Source organism: Oratosquilla oratoria, chromosome 12 (genome assembly GCF_046742065.1).
Source record: "Oratosquilla oratoria isolate Oo_2021 chromosome 12, ASM4674206v1, whole genome shotgun sequence".
NCBI lineage: Eukaryota > Metazoa > Arthropoda > Malacostraca > Stomatopoda > Squillidae > Oratosquilla > Oratosquilla oratoria.
Window position 1 is genome coordinate 32,069,759 of NC_134788.1, and position 22,983 is coordinate 32,092,741.

General features: G+C 37.9%; 1 protein-coding gene across 1 annotated transcript in view; it reads right to left on the bottom strand.

The window, feature by feature from the left end:
• Positions 1-22,983, bottom strand: part of LOC143031269 (uncharacterized) — a 36,708-nt gene that overhangs the window by 4,728 nt on the left and 8,997 nt on the right. The window lies entirely within an intron of this gene.

The window sequence follows — 22,983 nt, forward strand, 5'->3', positions numbered from 1 at the left end:
CACAAAAACAAACTGTTCAGTATTACCAATTTGTTACTGTTACAAGATATTTTACCACAGAGTAGCAGATAAAATGTCAGGCACATATTCTTTTTAATTTATTGACGGATACAAAAGTTTTTGTGCATTAAATGTAAACATAATTTTTTTGTAATAACTGTGATGCAAAAAAAAAGTACATATTCTCTAAGTGAAACAATATCATATCCATGAATATGGTACCCTACATACCATACCGCTATAGGGACCTGCGCGATTTCAAGTTTATTTATGGAGATGCATAAAATTTTTGTTGATAAATCTAAAATATTAACTTTGTCAATTAAAATTTAAGCAAAAGAAAAACATTCTCTGATTGAATTGACAGTGACACATGGTATAATCCTAAATATTTTAACTAAAATCCACCAAAGTAGTTTTCCTTGCTGTCGTCATCTTCACCACCAAACAGCTCCTCCCACTCACTTCTGTGTAGAGTATCGTCATATGGATCAACTTCATCAGCCATAGGAACATCAACATCATCTTCCTCCTCCACATTATCATTAGCCTGATCATCCCACAGCAAGTCATCTTCAGATCCATTGTTGGTTAAAATTGTTTCTAACGAAACACGCCTAGCCAGTTTATTCCGTATACTGTACATTACTTGGTAATCTGTTCAAGTTTTTCACTCCACTGAAATGGCAACTTCAGTGAAACTTATTAAACTTATTAAAATCAGTGAACTTGACAAAAAACATAAACCAAAATACATCTGAATTAATGAAGTGAAAAAAACAACAACATAATAATCAATTGCTATACCAGGCAAGTCATGCCACTTCAAAGCATTAAGACAGTGGAATGATCACAACACCAAAACAAAAACAAGCCACTCGACCTGTACATGAGGTATATGGAAAATTCAAGATTTTTTGGCCAAAAATGGGAGGTCGAACTTTACACGAGATTGACCTATAGACGAGTATATACGGTAGTAAATAATAATAGACATATAACTAATAATAAATGAGAATCAAACAGACAAATGATAACAAAACAAAAACAAATAATATAAAATAAATGATAATCATTACAGCATCTTGCTTAGGTGTTTATCTGAATGATTCTTAAAGTTTTAAATTGAACTACATTGCACTGCCTCTGCAGGAAGTTTATTGTATTCATCAACTACATGGTTGGCAGCAAAGTTATTTCTACCCACTTCCAAATTGAATCTATTTACGGAGTTTGAGACCATTGTTTCTTGTCTGATTCTCATTCAAGCATTGCTCCTTCCCTGTATACTACAATTAGGTAAACGCAATTAGGTCATAACTACTTCATTACAAATTGACCCCATACGGAGTATAACTGAACAATTTTTATGCATTCCCCTTCAACAGTAACCCTGTGATGCAGAAACTGACCCACAATAATACAAAAGTCCAAACTCTCTTTCTATTTACATATGGCCGAGGCCATTGCCAATCATTGTGGTGCTGCACATTTTCACTCTGTGAAACTAAAGGCAATCATCATTCAAACTCTATTCAAAACTACTCTCAGCTAAGGACATACATTAGAAACATTATTACCCTTAATCACTTTGGTACGAGTCAAATTCTCACCTGCAGTATCGGCTGCCATATGTACAATTCATCACACTATTCGCATTTTAAAATATATAGTCACTGCTGTATTACATGTTTGTTTTTCCCCCCGAGTAATAATAAACAATCAAATCAGGTCACAAGATCCAGGGATAATTCGTGTACGACTACAAAATGTATATAATCTCAAGACGACGCCGCCAGCATCTTTGTGTACCCACTCATTCCTCAAGATACCTACATAGGCGTCATCGTACTGAAGTACAGTACTACCTCTCATTAATGGACTAAAAGGGGGGTAACAGTGTCCGTTGATGTGAATAATCCGTTGATTTGGAGTGGTTTTTGGGTGGCATAATAGTGATTGCACGCACTAAACAACAGCACCAAAAACACCGAAAAGACAGCAAAAACACCGCAAACACAGCTAATTAACGTCTGTTAATGAGAGGTCTCACTGTAGTTAATATCTATGGGCAATGACAATTTCCTTTCTATATATTCATTTTTAGAAGTTTATCAATATACACATATATACCAAAGGCTTTTTCCCCTTTACAAGGGAGGTAGCCAAAAAACAAAGGCACAAAATCCACTCCTACCTATTCCATCCCCACATACTCCACTCCCATCCATCCACCTCCCTCCCTCTTATCTTGGCTTCTACTGGATGACAGGTCATCCCTGCATCTTGCCCACTGCTCTTGGTCAGATGCAGTGTCACAGGATACAGCACATCCACAGCAAGGCCACTTCATTAAATCGACGACCCCTCCTCTGTCCCCTCATGCAAAAATGGAGAAAATGAGAAGTCCCTTTAGGCTGAGTCAATTTTTTTTCACACATACTCCCTCACCCTACATCCCCACCTACTCCCCCTCATGCATCACAGCATCATCCATACCCAACCATTCTCCATTCACCCCTACCTTCTGTTCTCTCCCATCCTTCCTCAACAGACATTCCCCTCTTTCCCAATGCCCCTTTTACCCCATCCATCCATCTCATCCTTGGTTGGCCCCTCATGTTCACTCCTTCCACACCTCTTTTACTGATCTTTCTTCACTCATTCTTTCCATGTGTCCAAATCATCCCAATACTCTTTCATCAACCCTATCTCCCAACTCCCTTTCCATCCCCATTCTCCTCCTCACCTCCTCTTTTCTCACTCTATCCAGCATAGTAACCCCTATCATACTTCTCAGGCACCTCATCTCAAACACATTCAAACTCCTTCTCTCTTCCTCTCTCATGTTTCTGCCCCATACAGTTGTGTCAGCACAATCACTCCTTCATACAATCTCCTCTTAGTATCAATTCCTAAATGTCTATTTCTTATTACACTTTTTAATCCACCAAGGCAATTACATGCTTCTCTCGATCTACATTCTACCTCCACTTCCACTCCTCCCTTTCCCGCCACATTCGCACCAAAATATCTAAAACTATCCACTTCCAGTCTGCTGCCACTTTCTCCCCTTGTACATCTCATCACCTTCCTTTTACCTATATTTATCTTCAACTTCTTTGTTTTGCATACCTTCCCAAACTCTGCCACTAACTTCCTCAATCCCTTGTCTGATCCTGCTACAAGCGCAGTATCATCAGCAAACAACAACTGGCTTATTTCCCCACTTTCCTCCATATTCTTTTACCTCAAACCACTCATTCTCTCCATTTGTGATTCTAACACAAGCTCTACTACTCTCACAAAAACTCTTGACTGCTCTCAACAGCTTTCCTCCTATCCCATATATCTGCAATACCTCCCATAATGCCTTCCTGTCTACCCTATCATAAGCCTTTTCCAAATCCATAAAGGCCCCAAAAATCCTTACCTTTTCCTAAAGCTTTCTCACATATCTGTCTTACTACAAAAATCTGATCCACACAACCCCTACCTATCCTAAACCCACACTGTTCCTCACCAATTGCTCCCTCTGTTCCTCTCCTAATCCTCTCAATCAAGACCCTCCCATAAGCCTTCCCAACTACAATTAACAAGCTAATCCCTCTGAAAATACTACACTCACACTTGTCCTCCTTTCCCCTGTAAAGTGGAACTACACAGGCACTCCCCCAGTTCCCCAGCACTCTACCCTCTCTTAAACACACATTAAATAACTTCACCAGCCAGTCCATCACTGTGCCTCCTTTTTTTCAGACATTCTGCATGACACCCATCCAGACCAGGTGCCTTACCTGCTCTCACCATCTTAACAACTGCCTTCACTTCATCCTTCCTTATATTCCTCACTCATCACGGTTATTTTCTTAGCACTTCCCGCTGCAACTACCTTTCCTACCCTCTCCTCCCTCACATTTAGCAACTCCCTAAAATACCCTGCCCACCTTCCTCTTACTGCCTTCTCTTCCATTATCATCTCTCCATCTGCACCTTTTACCTTTTCTTCTCTACTTGATTCACTTCCTCTTCCTCTCTTAATTTCTTTCCAAAACATATTCTTATTACTTTCAAAATTTTCTGTCATACTCTTACCTCATTTCACATCTGCCCTCCTCTTTGCCTCCTTTATCTTATGCTTTTTTCTCTTCTCTTTTTTTTGTATCTCTCATATGATTCCCTCATCCTACTTTGTAACCAATCTGTGAAAGCTCCTTTCTTCTCTTCTACAACCTTCTTTGCTTCCTCATCCCACCACTCACTACCCTTCCTTCTATTTCCTCCCATCCTCCATATTCCACACACCATCTTTGCACACCTTGTGACTCCCTCCTTGAACCCTCCCCATACCTCCTCCACTCCTATTTCTACTCTATCCTTCATTCCCTCTCACTCCTCTCTCAGCTTCTTTTCTTTCTAATTTAAGCAGCTCACTTTAAGCACCTCCCTACCTTTTGTCCTTTTCCTCTTTCTCTATCTATCCTCCACTCTTAACTTACCTTCCACCAGAAAATGATCTGATATCAAAGGATTACAAAGGCGGAGCATGCCAACAGGAGACCTTTTGATCCATATCTAGGTCGGATGCAAAAAAAAAAAAAAAAAAAAAAAAAATCATATTAATAATAAATTAAAACTATAACAATGTAAATAACAATTAAAATACATAAATAAATGCATTGGTATAGTTGAATAACAAACAAACAGGTAAATAGTAAATGATAATAAATTGACATATAACTAATAATAAATGAAAATCAGACAGACAAATTATAACAAAACAAAAACAAATAATATAACATAAATTATAATAATTACAGCATCTTACTTAGGTATTTATCTAAATGATTCTTAAAGCTTCGAACTGAACTACATTGCACTACCTGTGCAGGAAGTTTATTCCATTCATTAACTACACGGTTGGCAAAGTTGTTTCTACCTACTTCCAAATTGAATCTATTTCCGGACAGTTTGAGACCATTGTTTCTTGTCTGATTCTCATTCAATGTGAAAATTTTGTCACTTTTGATGTTGTCAATTCCCTTTAAAATCTTAAAGACCTGTATCAAGTCACCTCTGAGTCTACGCTTTTTTAGGGAAAACAGATTCATGTGCTTAAGTCGATTTTCGTATGATTTATTTTTGATATTTGGAATCAGTTTTGTGGCTCGCCGTTGTACTTTTTCCAGTCTGTCAATGTCTTTAATGAGATTCGGTGACCATACAGAAACAGCATATTCCAAATGTGGACGAACTAACGATTTATATAGCTTGTTAATGAGTGATGGACTTTTGAAATCAAAAGATCGCGCAATCAATCCCAGAATCTTATTTGCTTTCTCAGAGGCTGAAATACACTGCTTAGATGATTTGAGGTCGTTACTGATAATTACGCCGAGATCTTTTTCACTATCCACTTTTGTTAACGAATTTCCAAATAACTTGTAATCGTACTTGCTGTTATTTTTACCTATGTGCATTACCTTGCATTTACTTGTGTTAAATTTCATTAGCCACTTTTCAGACCATTGCTGTAATTGATCTAAATCTTCTTGAATATCTAATTGGTTTGAGTGATCATTTGCCACTCCGCACAGTTTTGTATCATCAGCAAATTTGGAAATAGTAGATTTTAGTCCATGGTCTATATCATTTATATATACTATGAATAGAAGTGGCCCAAGAACGGAACCCTGAGGAACTCCACTTGCAACACTTTTCCATCCAGAAGTTTTTCCATTTAAAACAACTCTCTGTTTTCGACCTTTCAACCAATTACTAGTCCAACCTAATAGGCTACCACTTATTCCATGCAAAGCTAATTTAGTAAGTAGTCTATCTCCCCTTAGAACATGTACATCCTTAACTCTTCCTATTTTACTCCTACAAGTATCTACCACTACATAGTCCATTAACGCTCTACCATCCTTCCAGCCACCACCCTCTCCCATGTGTACTTATGCTTGACTCTTCCTAAACGCTGTATTTGCTATCATCAACTCTCTTTCTAGACACATTTCCACCATCAACTCTCCACTACGATTCTTTCCTGGAACTCCACATTTCACAACCAATCCATTTATTGGTTAATTTCCTACCCTTGCATTAAAGTCTCCCAATACAACTACATTGACATTTCTCCCTAATCCTTCTATGCAGTCACTTAAATCTATCAAAAAAGTCTCCCTTTCTTCTACACTCTTCTCACTACTAGGCCCATAGGCACTTACAAAAACCCACATCTCCTTTCCCAGTTTCACCTTTATCCAAATTAACTTTGAAGAAACCTCTTTCCACTCCACTACACATTTACTCATATCTTCACTTACTAGTATAGCCACCCCTTCCCTCCCTCGCCCTCTCTTCACTCCTGAGAACCTCACAACTACACTCCCAAACTCACACTCGCACCTCCTTTCAACTTGGTTTCACTTAGAGCCAACACATCCATCTTTCTTCTCATTACCATATTGCCTACCTCTTCCCTTTTACTCTCATTTGTACTACATTCACGTACATTAAAAGACCCAAACCTTAGGGTACTGGTTGGAAAACTCCTAGACCCTCTTATGCCTTTACTTTTTTGGGGGAATGTCCCCTGTGGGGCCGGAGGGAGAAAGATGTCTAGTCCTAATCCCCGTCCCATTTTTCTTGCCTCTTACAATTCAAGTGGGAAGACTTGGTGGCAGCATTCTATCCCCCACCACAGGTTAGGCAAAAAAAGGAAATGAATATTCAGAGAAATGGTACAGAACAGTAACAGAGGGTTGGGGTACAGTGTAACAGAGGGACAGCCACAGTATAAGTGTCATCATTTCTCTGTGAGCAGAGTCCTCCCCATATAGACCCTAAAGTATCAACTGCATGCTACTTTGCCACAATAACATGCAAGGACACAGTGGATAAAAAAAAAAGTGCATTGTAATCTATGGTATTAAAGAGAAACATGATGTTCCTAGATATCAGAGAGAAAAAGAGGAGAAAGAGATCACTACAGAAATTCTGAAAGAGATTCAAGAGCAGGGGCAGGATATGGATATAAGTAAAGAAATTGAGGAAACATACAGAATAGGAAAATACTCAAAAGAAAAACAATATAGGCCACTAAAAGTAAAACTTAGGTCTCAAATGATAGCACAGAAAGTACTATCTAGAACAACAAAACTAGCAAATAGTTAACATTACAAAAATGTATGGATGAAAAAAATAAACGTGATGAAGAAAAAGAGAAAGAAAAGGAACTTAGAAATGAAGCGAATGAAAATGTGAAAAGAGAAACGAGACTGAAAAAGAATTATATTTTTTGGAGAGTGCTGAGAAAACGATATATATATTAAAAAAAAAAAGTCAGAAAAGGACAAAAAAAGAAAGAGAAAAAAAACAGGATGACTTCAGGACTGAATGAATTAAATGACTATCTGGCATTAGAAAAACCAGACGTAATGGGAATTGTAGGAACGAAATTAACCCTTAACAGGTAAAGTGGGGTCAGACAGACCCCATACTTTTTTGTTTTTTAATTTTAATATACTAATATATTACATACAGATATGTACTCCCATATACCTTCTTGATCAGTGGAGTAGTTTAATGGGGTGATAGGGTCATTCCTGAATCTTGCTCTATATAAGCTTTATAGAGCTTTTGAGCCCGTCTGACCCCACTTTACCTGAGGTGTGAGTACCGTGGGGTCAGTCAGACCCCACTTTACCTGAGGTGTGAGTAGCGTGGGGTTTGTCAGACCCCACTTTACCTGAGGTTTGTTCATGTCATATAAATGTTTTATCATTTATACTTATGGGTAAATAATAATTTCTTCTTTTTTATCAACAGAAAAACATACATCCGAGTTTGATTTTATTTATTTATTTAATTTCTTTAATTTATTTATTTAATTTATTTAATTTATTTAATTTATTTTTTTAATTTATTCCATTTTCCCTCTTTTGATTACATTAATTTTTATCACAATGTTTAATTTCTGTTCTGGTAATGTGAGTTTCTTTTCATATCATGGTCACACTATACTCATATTATAAAGCATGACATTCCGCCACATTTTATTTGATTGATTTATCCTTCCCTCTTTTGTTCAAATTTAATTTGTATCACATATGAATGCTTAATATTTTCTGTTCTGTTGATATGTTTCTTCTCACAACAAAATCACACTATTCTCATATCATCATAAAATGTGACATCTCGCCACATTTTAGGGCACCTCAGTCACTCTATTCCCACACATACAGCTGTAATTTATTTCATCCTTCCCCTCTTTTAGTTCAAATTTAATTTGTATCACATATAAATGTTTGACATTTTCTGTTCTGTTGATAATATGTTTCTTCTCGCACTATTCTCATATCATCATAAGATGTGACATCTCGCCACATTTTAGGACACCTCAGCCACTCTATTCCCACACATGCATCTGGTTCTCATCTATCCCCCTTGTACAAGATCTTTTGAAAAATTATGGGCTCACATATGTAGGCACACTGAGGGACAAGAAGCCACAAGTACCAGCTCTGATGACATACAAGACGGTCATCAGAAAAGGGTGCACGGCTTTCCTCTTTGACACAACCATGGCACTTGTGTCACATTTACCAGACAAGAAGAAAAAAATTGTGCAGTTGATCTCCTCAATGCACCAACAACCTGTTATGGATGACTGTGGGAAGCCAGAAATCATCTTGTATTATAACAACACAAAAGGAGGGGTTGACGCGTTTGATCAAATGTGTGCCCGATATACGTGCAGCCGAATAACCAAACGGTGGCCTTTGTGCATAATGTACGGACCGGTCAACGCCGCCGGTGTCAACTCCTATATCACCTGCAATGAAATGAGGAAACGTGATGGACAGGCGGAACTTTCATCACGCCGGAAGTATCTGATTGAGCCGGCAGAAGAGATGATACGGCCATGGGCAGAGGAGAGGATGAACTTCAAGGGGATGCACAAAAGTACTTTGATGACCATCAGAACGGTCTTTGGCTTGAACATGCCCCATCAGCAAGCGGATACCTCTTCTATGAGAAAGCGATGTGCCTTGTGTGACCGGAAGTCTGACAGGAAGACCAAGAACTACTGCCTACACTGCAAAAGACCAGTGTGTCAGGACCATTCAACCCCCATCTGCGGTGACTGCAATTAGATTCTTCAGTATCACAAATTCCACTTTCAGTATATCCAATAGAATATGTTCTTTGTTATCACTAGCATTATGTATGAATTGCTCGACTCATGTCCTCTCAAGAAAACTCAAAACCCTCTGAGACCACAAACTTCCGTCAACGAAGGATGGGGTTTTGCTGAGTCAGGGTAGGAGTGCTTAGAGCCATAAAAACTTATAAATAATAAACTTAGATACCATTAAAAACTTATACATTGTTTGCTGGACCTAGTATCAACCTTCCCTGAAAATTTCATTAAAACCAGTCCATAATTTTTGCGTAAAATTGGTCAAAATCAAAATTATCACCTCGTTTTTTTCTTCAGATTTCATGGTTTATGAAACACATTTATTATTCATTTGTTGTAGCTCTGCTTTTCCTTAAAGATAGTTGGGACATTGGTCTCTTAAAAATGATGATGACCAACCGCTTCATGTTTCATGCTTTCAGTCAAGCACCCTCTGAAGTCAACAATATCAAAATTTTCATAATTTTTTTTGTAATTTTCATTAAAATATATGTCTAACAATTATAGTCACTTTAAGCATGTAAATGGAAGAATATAAGTTGAAGTACATACGTTTTGATTTCTATGTCAATAAATGCAGTAGAAGTATTTTATTTTTATTTTTTGTGTTTGGGGTCTGTCAGACCCCGCTTTACCTGAATCGTTTGTCAAAAAGACCTTTACCTGTTAAGGGTTAAGAAGTCCTCTACCACCAAATACTGTGGGAGAAGGTCTATACAACCATTGGATGAAAAATAGAAAGGAAAAACAAGGTGGGGGAGTATCATTTTTGACTAGGAAAGACTTAAATGTGACCAAGATAACAGAAGGAAAAAACAATGTGGAATCAATTATGATAAAAGTTGAAAACAGTGACATGAAAAGTAGAAAATTTGTAGTAATGTATGTGCCCCCCAAAACACAGTCTTGGACAGAAAGTGATCATTCCAAACTGTTGGAAGACACAAAATATGAACTAATTTACTGAAAAAGGAAATATAGTAATTATGGGTGATTTTAACTCAAAAGACATAAGTTGGGATGAAATGACAGTGAAGGGTAGAGAAAACCTATGGGGAAACATACTACTTGATATGACCACTGAATACACAATGACTCAGTGGGTAAAGGAAAATACCAGATACAGAAACAATGAGGAACCATAGATTTAATACTTATGTCAGAGCCTGAAATTGTGGACAGAATTGATTACAAAAATCCAATAGGGAAGAGTGACCATATACTAATAGAATTCAAACTTAAAGAGCAAATGGACTCGAGAAGAAATGAGAAACACAGAAGACGAATGTACAACAAAATGGATTTTGAGAAACTCAGAAAATTCTTTCCAAACACATATTGGGATAACTTCTTAAATGAAGAAACAAAGATGGAAGAGAAATGAAATATACTAAAAGAAATTTACAATGAGGGAGTGAACAAATATGGACCAAAACAGAAGCAAGAAAGGGTATGCATAAAAAGCTGGTGCAATAAAAAATGTTAAAAGAGACAAAGCTTGGAAAAGATGGGGAAAAAAAAAGAGTAAATAGCAAACATACATCAAACTAAGACATAATTATGTAAAAATATGCAGAGATGAAAAGAGAAACTATGAAAGAGATATAATAGAAAAATACAAGGAACAATCTAAACTATTTTACAGGTATGTAAATGGTAAACTAAAAAACAAACAAGAAATAGAAGGACTGTGACAAGGGAATTATGAGTATTAAGAAGTAGAAATGGGTGAAATTATGAACAAACATTTCAAATCAGTATTCACAATTGAAAGTTCACAGAACTGTGAGGAAATAGGGAGAGACATACCCACCAATGAAGGATATAACTGTGACACAGAAGGAAATCAGAGATCAAATAAAAAATCTTGATGTCAGAAAATCACACAGTCCAGATGGAATTACAAATTGGATATTGAAAGAATGCATAGAGTTGATGGACAAAATATACAAGATAATTACATACTCAAAGAAGGAATGGTACCACAGGACTGGAAAAATGCAAGTATTGTACCAATATATAAAGGAGGGAACAAGGAAAATCCAACCAACTACAGACTGGTCTCCCTCACATGCACAACAAAAAAACATGTGAAAAAGTTATCCAAAGTAGATGGGTTAAACATCTGGAAGAAAAAAATATACCGAATCCAAATCAATTTGGATTTAGACAAGGAAAATCATGTACAACAAACTTGATCTGCTTCTATTCGATACTAATAGAAAATATACAAGAAAGGGATGGATGGGCAGACTGTGCTTTTCTAGGAGGAAAGCTTCTAGGAGTGTTCTTACGAGAGTAGTAGAGCATGTGTCAGGATTAGAAATGGAGAGAGTGAGTGGTTTGAGGTAAAGGTGGGACTTCGTCAAGGATGCGTTATGTGACCCTGGCTGTTCAACTTATACATGGATGGGGTGGTGCAAGAGGTAAATGCAAGGGTTGGGTCAGGGATTGGAGATGGTTAAAGAAAATGGAGAAAAGTGGGAGGTGAGCCAGCTGTTGTTTGCGGACAACACTACGCTTGTGGCAGGATTGGAGGAGGGATTGAGGAAGTTGGTGACAGAGTTTGGGAGAGTGTGTGATAGAAGAAAGCTGAAGATAAATGTGGGTAAAAGTAAGGTGATGAGATGTTCAAGGGGTGAAAGTGGCAGTAGACTGGAAGTGAGCATTAAGGGAGAGCGACTGGAGGAAGTGGATAGTTTTAGATACTTGGGTGCAAATGTGGCAGGAAAAGGTGGAGTGAAGGTGGAGGTAGAATGTAGATTGAGAGAAGTGAGTAAATGCCTTGGTGGACTAAAAAGTGTAATGACAAATAGACATTTGGGGATGGATGCTAAGAGGAGACTGTTTGAAGGAGTGCTTGTGCCAACAGCACTGTATGGGGCAGAAACATGAAACATAAGAGAGGAAAAGAGAAGGAGTTTGAATGTGTTTGAGAAGTATAATAGGGGTTACTAGGCTGGATAGAGTGAGAAAAGAGGAGGTGAGGAGGAGAACAGGGGTGGAAAGGGAGTTGGGAGATAGGGTTGATGAAAGAGTATTGGGATGGTTTGGACACATGGAAAGAATGAGTGAAGAAAGACTGGTAAAAGAGGTAAGGAAGGCATATGTGGAGGGAGTGAACATGAGGGGACGTCCTAGGATGAGGTGGATGGATGGGGTGAAGGGGGCTTTGGGGAAGAGGGGAATGTCTGTTGAGGAAGGACGGGAGAGGACAGAAGACAGGGGTGAATGGAGAATGGTTGTATATGGATGATGTTGTGATGCATGAGGTGGAATGGGTGGGGGGATGGGGGGTGATGTAGTATGTGTGAGCAAAATTTGATGCAGTTCGAAGGGATTTCTCCCTGTCCTCTCCTTTTCTGCATGGAGGACGGAGAGAGGGGGGGGGGGTGTCGCCGATTTAATGAAGCGGCCTTGCTGTGGATGTGCTGTGCCTTGTGACACTGCCTCTGACCCAGGGCAGTGGACAGGGTGCAGGGATGACCCGTCATCCAGTAGGTGCTAAGATAAGAGGGAGGGTGGAGGGGAGTGGAGTGTATTTAGGGATGGAATGGGTGGGAGTGATTTTATGCCTTTTTCTTTTTGGCTACCTCCCTTGTAAGGGGGAAAAAGCCTTGGTATATGAATGTACAAAAAGTATTTGATAAAGTACCACACAAAAAACTAATAAGAAAAATAGAATCAATAGGTGGCATCAAAGGAAAATTATTGGAATGGATGGAAGACTTCTTGACTGTGAGGAAAATGAGGGTAGCAATTGGAGACAAACACTCGAAATGGGAAGAAATGATAAGTGGTGTCCCACAAGGTTCAGTATTGGCTCCAACCATCTTTTCCATTTATATAAATGACATGGATGAAGGCGTGGAATGTTATATGAACTTCTTCACAGATGACGTAAAAATACTAAAGAAAGTAAATACAGAGGGGGAGATTGTGAATCATTACAGATAGACCTAGACAAAATCTGGAAATGGAGTCAAAAGTGGGAAGTGAACTTTAATATCAAGAAGTGTAGTATAATGGAGTTCAGAAAAAGTAAAAATAGAATATGGAGAAATTATAAAATTGGTAAAGTCAAAAAAGTGAACTCGGAAAGAGACCCAGGAGTAATAATCAGCAAAGACATGACACCAGACAAACATATAATTAAATAGTCGGAGAAACCTTCAGCCTATTAAGGTCAATGAAAGTGGCATCTGACTATTAGGATGAGGAAATGATTAAAAAAATATTACTTACACTAATAAGAACAAAACTTGAGTGTGCTGCAACACTATGGATACCCAGTACTAATAAGAATATAAAGAAATTAGAATACAAAGAGCAATAACAAAGATGGCACCAACACTCCAAATTAACATATGAACAAAGACTGTCCAAATTGGAACTACCAACCCTGGAACAAAGAGAAAGAGGAGATCTACTGACTATTTATAGAATCATGAAAGGAATGGAAATCATAGATAGAGATGATTTATTAAGATGGGACAACGGAAAAACAAGAGAACATAAAAAGAAACTCAATAAGGATAATTATAGAAGAGATCTAAAAAAGAATAGCTTTCCACAAAGAGTCGTGGATACTACCTGGAATAAATTAGATAAGGAAACAGTGTGTGCAAACACTATTAAAAATTTTAAGAACAAATTTGATACTGAAAGATACAAAGACGGGTCATCACAAGAATAGCTCCCTTTCTGTATAATACAACTAGGTAATATATATATATATATATATATATATATATATATTTGAAGTTATGTAGTATTTTGTCTCTGGTATTTGGCTATTTTGGGTTAGTCTGCACTGTCTACCAGCTTAAAAGTTTATTGTTGTTTGTCTTGTGGTGAATGTCTTTAAATTTTATATATATATATATATATATATATATATATATATATATATATATACATATATATATGTATATAATTTGTGTGTGGAAATTTAGAGGCGAGTCTGGAGATTCTAAAAATGATCTGAATAAGTTATGTTTTTGTATCTAGCTTTAATTAAAAAATCAAATATAGGTCACATGACTTGTATGTATTTATGTTTGTGCATTTTAGGACTAATATTTTTTAGAAGCTCTGCCCTGGGATTTGAACCCTGACTTGTGCTGACACAATGGTAAAGACAAGGCAAGTGAGCCATGAACAATGTGACAAAAGGGATCATTGATCCCCTGAGCATACACTTCATAGTACAGTAGACATAATCTCATTTTTATTGAATCTTTATTCAGGCAAGTCCTCCAACAAAGTGTGTGTATTATGTCAGCACAAGTCAAGGTTCAAATCCCAGGGCAGAGCTTCTAAAAAATATTGGTCCTAAAATGCACAAACATACATACAAGTCATGTGACCTATATTTGATTGTTTAATTAAAGCTAGATACAAAAACATAACTTATTCAGATCAGTTTTAGAATCTCCAGACTCACTTCTAAATTTCCACACACAAATTATATATATATATAAAATGGAAATGGTCAAAACTAAAATTTTTGAACGAAAGTGCGTGACCCGAACAAAAGGTAACAGGGGGTCATGGACCGGGGTGAGTGTTTTAACAGTGATCTGGCGCGGGGACGGTCTGGAAGAAAACGATTTATACGGTTACTATACACAACAACATGAAGACTCCCTCGGGAGATTTTGAAGACTCTTTCGTAAATCCCGTGGAATTTCCATTTATTCAAAGCTTAACGTGTGACGTCATGTCGCGTTGCTTTCTGAGCTCCTAACAGAACTTCACGAAAATAAGGAGATAAATAAATAAATACACAAATAAATAAACAGTATTCAAACGTCTATAAATGTTTATTGTGACATGACATAAACGATTCAAAAATCTTTTTTGCCTTTATAATTGACCTAACGAAAAAGAGAAGGAGAGAGAGAGAGAAAGAGCGAGAGAATTTGACGACACCGTCGGGAGACTTTGACGACTCCTTTTGGAGACTGAAGGCTCCTTTAGGAGATTTTGAAGACTCCTTCGTAATACTTAAAAGTTGAATAACCGTGGAATTTCCGCGGGTCCTATGTGACATAACATAAACGATTAAAAAAATGTATTGCCTTTATGATTGACCTAACGAGAAAGAAAGAGAGAAAGAGAGAGAGAGACACACGACGGGAGAATTTGACGTCGGGAGACTTTGACGACTACTTCTGGAGACTAGAGACTCCTTCGGGAGATTTTGAAGACTCCTTTGTAATATGTTACGAAATAGCAAAAATTATATGTACTCTAATGAAGAGCGAGCGAAGCGAGCTACGCCATAGGCTAAGCACACCTAAGCACACAACAACATGGGTGTATCTTCTAATATAAATTTTTTTAATGGTTGCTTACGCCGTCCGGTGGTAATTCGGTCACACCTTCGCGTTTGGTGGTAAATCGGTTACACCGCCAACTACGGTGAAGAAGAAGAACTCGAAGAAGAAGAACTCGAAGAAATCGAAGAAGAAGAAGAGGAAGAACTCGAAGAAGAAGAAGAGGAAGAACTCGAAGAAGAAGAAGAAGAAGAAGAAGAAGAAGAAGAAGAAGAAGAACTCGAAGAAGAGGAAGAAGAACTCGAAGAACTCGAAGAAGAAGAAGTAGAACTCGAAGAAGAAATCGAAAAACTCGAAGAAGAAGAACTAGAAGAACTCGAAGAACTCGAAAAAGAAGAACTCGAAGAACTCGAAAAAGAAGAACTCGAAGAACTCGAAAAAGAAGAACTCGAAGAACTCGAAAGAGAAGAACTCGAAGAAGAACTCGAAGAAGAACTCGAAGAAGAACTCGAAGAACTCGAAGAAGAACTCGAAGAAGAACTCGAAGAAGAATTCAAAGAACTCGAAGAAGAACTCGAAGAAGAATTCGAAGAACTCGAAGAAGAACTCGAAGAACTCGAAAAAGAACTCGAAGAACTCGAAGAAGAACTCGAAGAACTCGAAGAAGAACTCGAAGAACTTTATTTTCCAAAAAAGGGGCGTAGCCCAAGGCGCGCAGCGCCCGCGCCTAAGGCGCAGCGCCGCAGGCCAAGTGTGAAGCACCAGCGGAGAAGGTACGAAGAAATCGGCATTTCTGGAAGTGGGTTACTGATGTGAAGAAGATTGAACCTTCCAACCTCCTACTCCGAAAATATTTACGAAATATTGCCAAGAGAATCTTTCCCAAATGTTAACAAGAGAATCTTTACGAAATATTACCAAAAGAATCTTTACGAAATAACGCTAAGAGAATCTTTACGAAATATTGTCAAGAGAATCTATATACATAAAAACGGAATTACGGAATTCTGACAAAAGAATCTTTACGAAATATTAATGAGAAAATATTTGCGAAATATTGCCAAGAGAATATTTACCAAATGTTAACAAGAGAATCTTTACGAAATCTCTTAATATAAAAAAAAATTAATGGTTGCTTACGCCGTCCGGTGGTAATTCGGTCACACCTTCGCGTTTGGTGGTAAATCGGTTACACCGCCAACTACGGTGAAGAAGAACTCGAAGAAGAAGAAGAACTCGAAGAAATCGAAGAAGAAGAAGAGGAAGAACTCGAAGAAGAAGAAGAAGAAGAACTCGAAGAAGAAGAACTCGAAGAACTCGAAGAAGAACTCGAAAAACTCGAAGAAGAGGAAGAAGAAGAACTCGAAGAACTCGAAGAAGAAGAAGAAGTAGAACTCGAAGAAGAAATCGAAAAACTCGAAGAAGAAGAAGAAGAACTCGAAGAACTCGAAAAAGAAGAACTCGAAGAACTCGAAAAAGAAGAACTCGAAGAACTCGAAAGAGAAGAACTCGAAGAAGAACTCGAAGAAGAAGAACTCGAAGAAGAAGGAGAATTCGAAGAAGAAGAACTCGAAGAACTCGAAGAAGAACTCGAAGAACTCGAAGAAGAACTCGAAGAACTCGAAGAAGAACTCGAAGAACTCGAAGAAGAACTCGAAGAACTCGAAAAAGAACTCGAAGAACTCGAAGAAGAACTCGAAGAAGAACTCTTTATTTTCCAAAAAAGGGGCGTAGCCCAGGGCGCGCAGCGCCCGCGCCTAAGGCGCAGCGCCGCAGGCCAAGGAGAGAGAGAGAGAGAGAGAGAGAGAGAGAGAGAGAGAGAGAGAGAGAGAGACACGACGGGAGAATTTGACGTCGGGAGACTTTGACGACTACTTCGTAGTAGGTCTAAATAAAATTATGGAATTTATTGTTACTCTTTTATTTTCCCATTTTGGTACATTAAAACTGCCCGTAGGGCAGGGCGCGTAGTCCAAGCACACCTGGCGAAGCCAGGTCCGGGTGCTTGTCTAATTAAATAAAAATGGAAATGGTCAAAACTAAAATTTCTGAACGAAAGTGCGTGACCCGAACAAAAGGTAACAGGGGGTCATGGACCGGGGTGAGTGTTTTAACAGTGATCTGGCGCGGGGACGATCTGGAAGAAAACGATTTATACGGTTACTATACACAACAACATGGGTGTATCTAATATAAAAAAAATTAATGGTTGCTTACGCCGTCCGGTGGTAATTCGGTCACACCTTCGCGTTTGGTGGTAAATCGGTTACACCGCCAACTACGGTGAAGAAGAAGAACTCGAAGAAGAAGAAGAACTCGAAGAAATCGAAGAAGAAGAAGAGGAAGAACTCGAAGAAGAAGAAGAAGAAGAAGAAGAAGAAGAAGAAGAAGAAGAAGAAGAACTCGAAGAAGAAGAACTCGAAGAACTCGAAGAAGAGGAAGAAGAAGAACTCGAAGAACTCGAAGAAGAAGAAGTAGAACTCGAAGAAGAAATCGAAAAACTCGAAGAAGAAGAACTCGAAGAACTCGAAAAAGAAGAACTCGAAGAACTCGAAAAAGAAGAACTCGAAGAACTCGAAAAAGAAGAACTCGAAGAACTCGAAAGAGAAGAACTCGAAGAAGAACTCGAAGAAGAAGAACTCGAAGAAGAACTCGAAGAAGAAGAACTCGAAGAAGAAGGAGAACTCGAAGAAGAAGAACTCGAAGAACTCGAAGAAGAACTCGAAGAACTCGAAGAAGAACTCGAAGAAGAACTCGAAGAAGAACTCGAAGAACTCGAAGAAGAATTCGAAGAACTCGAAGAAGAACTCGAAGAACTCGAAAAAGAACTCGAAGAACTCGAAGAAGAACTCGAAGAACTCGAAGAAGAACTCGAAGAAGAACTCGAAGAAGAACTTTATTTTCCAAAAAAGGGGCGTAGCCCAAGGCGCGCAGCGCCCGCGCCTAAGGCGCAGCGCCGCAGGCCAAGGGTGAGGCACCAGCGGAGAAGGTACGAAGAAATCGGCATTTCTGGAAGTGGGTTACTGATGTGAAGAAGATTAAACCTTCCAACCTCCTACTCCGGAAATGAGTCATCACCGGAAATACAAACTCCCGGGGACACATCTCACTCAGAATCTTTACGAAATATTACCAAGAGAATCTTTACGAAATAACGCTAAGAGAATCTTTACGAAATATTGCCAAGAGAATCTTTATACATAAAAACGGAATTACGGAATTCTGACAAAAGAATCTTTACGAAATATTAATGAGAAAATATTTACGAAATATTGCCAAGAGAATCTTTACCAAATGTTAACAAGAGAATCTTTACGAAATATTACCAAGAAAATCTTTACAAAATATTGCTAAGAGAATCTTTACGAAATATTGCCAAGAGAATCTATTATTTAAATAAAAATAAAAATGGAAATGGTCAAAACTAAAATTTTTGAACGAAAGTGCGTGACCCGAACAAAAGGTAACAGGGGGTCATGGACCGGGGTGAGTGTTTTAACAGTGATCTGGCGCGGGGACGGTCTGGAAGAAAACGATTTATACGGTTACTATACACAACAACATGGGTGTATACATAAAAAAAAATTCTCTCTAAACCTTCGAACCTCCTACTCCGGAAATGAGTCATAAAACGGAATTACGGAATTCTGACAAAAGAATCTTGACGAAATATTAATGAGAAAATATTTACGAAATATTGCCAAGAGAATCTTTCCCAAATGTTAACAAGAGAATCTTTACGAAATATTACCAAAAGAATCTTTACGAAATATTGCTAAGAGAATCTTTACGAAATATTGCCAAGAGAATCTATATACATAAAAACGGAATTACGGAATTCTGACAAAAGAATCTTTACGAAATATTAATGAGAAAATATTTACGAAATCTTTACCAAATGTTAACAAGAGAATCTTTACGAAATATTACCAAGAAAATCTTTACAAAATATTGCTAAGAGAATCTTTACGAAATATTGCCAAGAGAATCTATCTAATTAAATAAAAATGGAAATGGTCAAAACTAAAATTTCTGAACGAAAGTGCGTGACCCGAACAAAAGGTAACAGGGGGTCATGGACCGGGGTGAGTGTTTTAACAGTGATCTGGCGCGGGGACGGTCTGGAAGAAAACGATTTATACGGTTACTATACACAACAACATGGGTATATATCAATATACATAAAAAATATTTCTCTCTAAACCTTCCAACCTCCTACTCCGGAAATGAGTCATCACCGGAAACACTAACTCCCGGGTACACATCTGACTCAGACTCAGAGAATCTTTACGAAATATCACCAAGAGAATCTTTACGAAATCACGCTAAGAGAATATTTACGAAATATTGCCAAGAGAATAATAAAAACGGAATTACGGAATTCTGATAAAAGAATCTTTACGAAATATTAATGAGAAAATATTTACGAAATATTGCCAAGAGAATCTTTACCAAATGTTGCTAAGAGAATCTTTACGAAATATTGCCAAGAGAATCTCCACTTCACTAACATAAAAAAATATTTCTCTCTAAACCTTCCAACCTCCTACGGAAGGCCCAACCCGGAAATGAGTCATCACCGGAAACACTAATATTACCATGGAAAAAGAAAGTGGTGCTAACAAGAAAAAGAGAATCTTTACGGAATTCTGACAAAAGAATCTTTACGAAATATTAATGAGAAAATATTTACGAAATACTGCCAAGAGAATCTTTACCAAATGTTAACAAGAAAATCTTTACGAAATATTACCAAGGGAATCTTTACGAAATATTGCTAAGAGAATCTTTACGAAATATTGCCAAGAGAATCTATATACATAAAAAAAAATAAAGTTTTTCAGTTTTGAAAATTTCCTGGCGTTTTTATGACCACCTTCCGAAATTTTATTGCCTTTATGATTGACCTAACGAGAAAGAGAGACGAGGGGAGAATTTGACGACAACGTCAGTAGACTTTGACGACTCCTTTTGGAGACTGAAGACTCCCTCGGGAGATTTTGAAGACTCTTTCGTAAATCCCGTGGAATTTCCATTTATTCAAAGCTTAACGTGTGACGTCATGTCGCGTTGCTTTCTGAGCTCCTAACAGAACTTCACGAAAATAAGGAAATAAATAAATAAATACACAAATAAATAAACAGTATTCAAACGTCTATAAATGTTTATTGTGACATGACATAAACGATTCAAAAATCTTTTTTGCCTTTATAATTGACCTAACGAAAAAGAGAAGGAGAGAGAGAGAGAAAGAGCGAGAGAATTTGACGACACCGTCGGGAGACTTTGACGACTCCTTTTGGAGACTGAAGGTTCCTTTAGGAGATTTTGAAGACTCCTTCGTAATACTTAAAAGTTGAATAACCGTGGAATTTCCGCGGGTCCTATGTGACATAACATAAACGATTAAAAAAATGTATTGCCTTTATGATTGACCTAACGAGAAAGAAAGAGAGAAAGAGAGAGAGAGACACACGACGGGAGAATTTGACGTCGGGAGACTTTGACGACTACTTCTGGAGACTAGAGACTCCTTCGGGAGATTTTGAAGACTCCTTTGTAATATGTTACGAAATAGCAAAAATTATATGTACTCTAATGAAGAGCGAGCGAAGCGAGCTACGCCATAGGCTAAGCACACCTAAGCACACAACAACATGGGTGTATCTAATATAAAAAAATTTAATGGTTGCTTACGCCGTCCGGTGGTAATTCGGTCACACCTTCGCGTTTGGTGGTAAATCGGTTACACCGCCAACTACGGTGAAGAAGAAGAACTCGAAGAAGAAGAAGAACTCGAAGAAATCGAAGAAGAAGAAGAGGAAGAACTCGAAGAAGAAGAAGAAGAAGAAGAAGAAGAAGAAGAAGAAGAAGAAGAAGAAGAAGAAGAAGAAGAAGAAGAAGAAGAAGAAGAACTCGAAGTAGAAGAACTCGAAGAAGAAGAACTCGAAGAACTCGAAGAAGAGGAAGAAGAAGAACTCGAAGAACTCGAAGAAGAAGAAGAAGTAGAACTCGAAGAAGAAATCGAAAAACTCGAAGAAGAAGAACTCGAAGAACTCGAAGAACTCGAAAAAGAAGAACTCGAAGAACTCGAAAAAGAAGAACTCAAAGAACTCGAAAAAGAAGAACTCGAAGAACTCGAAAGAGAAGAACTCGAAGAAGAACTCGAAGAAGAAGAACTCGAAGAAGAAGGAGAACTCGAAGAAGAAGAACTCGAAGAACTCGAAGAAGAACTCGAAGAACTCGAAGAAGAACTCGAAGAAGAACTCGAAGAACTCGAAGAAGAATTCAAAGAACTCGAAGAAGAACTCGAAGAAGAATTCGAAGAACTCGAAGAAGAACTCGAAGAACTCGAAGAAGAACTCGAAGAACTCGAAGAAGAACTCGAAGAAGAACGCGAAGAAGAACTTTATTTTCCAAAAAAGGGGCGTAGCCCAAGGCGCGCAGCGCCCGCGCCTAAGGCGCAGCGCCGCAGGCCAAGTGTGAAGCACCAGCGGAGAAGGTACGAAGAAATCGGCATTTCTGGAAGTGGGTTACTGATGTGAAGAAGATTAAACCTTCCAACCTCCTACTCCGAAAATATTTACGAAATATTGCCAAGAGAATCTTTCCCAAATGTTAACAAGAGAATCTTTACGAAATATTACCAAAAGAATCTTTACGAAATAACGCTAAGAGAATCTTTACGAAATATTGTCAAGAGAATCTATATACATAAAAACGGAATTACGGAATTCTGACAAAAGAATCTTTACGAAATATTAATGAGAAAATATTTGCGAAATATTGCCAAGAGAATCTTTACCAAATGTTAACAAGAGAATCTTTACGAAATATTACCAAGAGAATCTTTACGAAATATTGCTAAGAGAATCTTTACGAAATATTGCCAAGAGAATCTCCACTCCACTAACATAAAAAGATATTTCTCTAATACGTAAATAATATTACCATGGAAAAAGAAAGTGGTGCTAACAAGAAAAAGAGAATCTTTACGGAATTTTGACAAAAGAATCTTTACGAAATATTAATGAGAAAATATTTACGAAATATTGCCGAGAATCTTTATTAAATGTTAACAAGAGAATCTTTACAAAATATTACCAAGAGAATCTTTACGAAATATTGCTAAGAGAATCTTTACGAAATATTGCCAAGCGAAGCGAAGCGAGCTACGCCGTAGGCCAAGCACACCTGGCGAAGCCAGGTTCGGGTGCTTGTTATATATATAAAAATGGAAATGGTCAAAACTAAAATTTTTGAACGAAAGTGCGTGACCCGAACAAAAGGTAACAGGGGGTCATGGACCGGGGTGAGTGTTTTAACAGTGATCTGGCGCGGGGACGGTCTGGAAGAAAACGATTTATACGGTTACTATACACAACAACATGGGTGTATCTAATATAAAAAAAATTAATGGTTGCTTACGCCGTCCGGTGGTAATTCGGTCACACCTTCGCGTTTGGTGGTAAATCGGTTACACCGCCAACTACG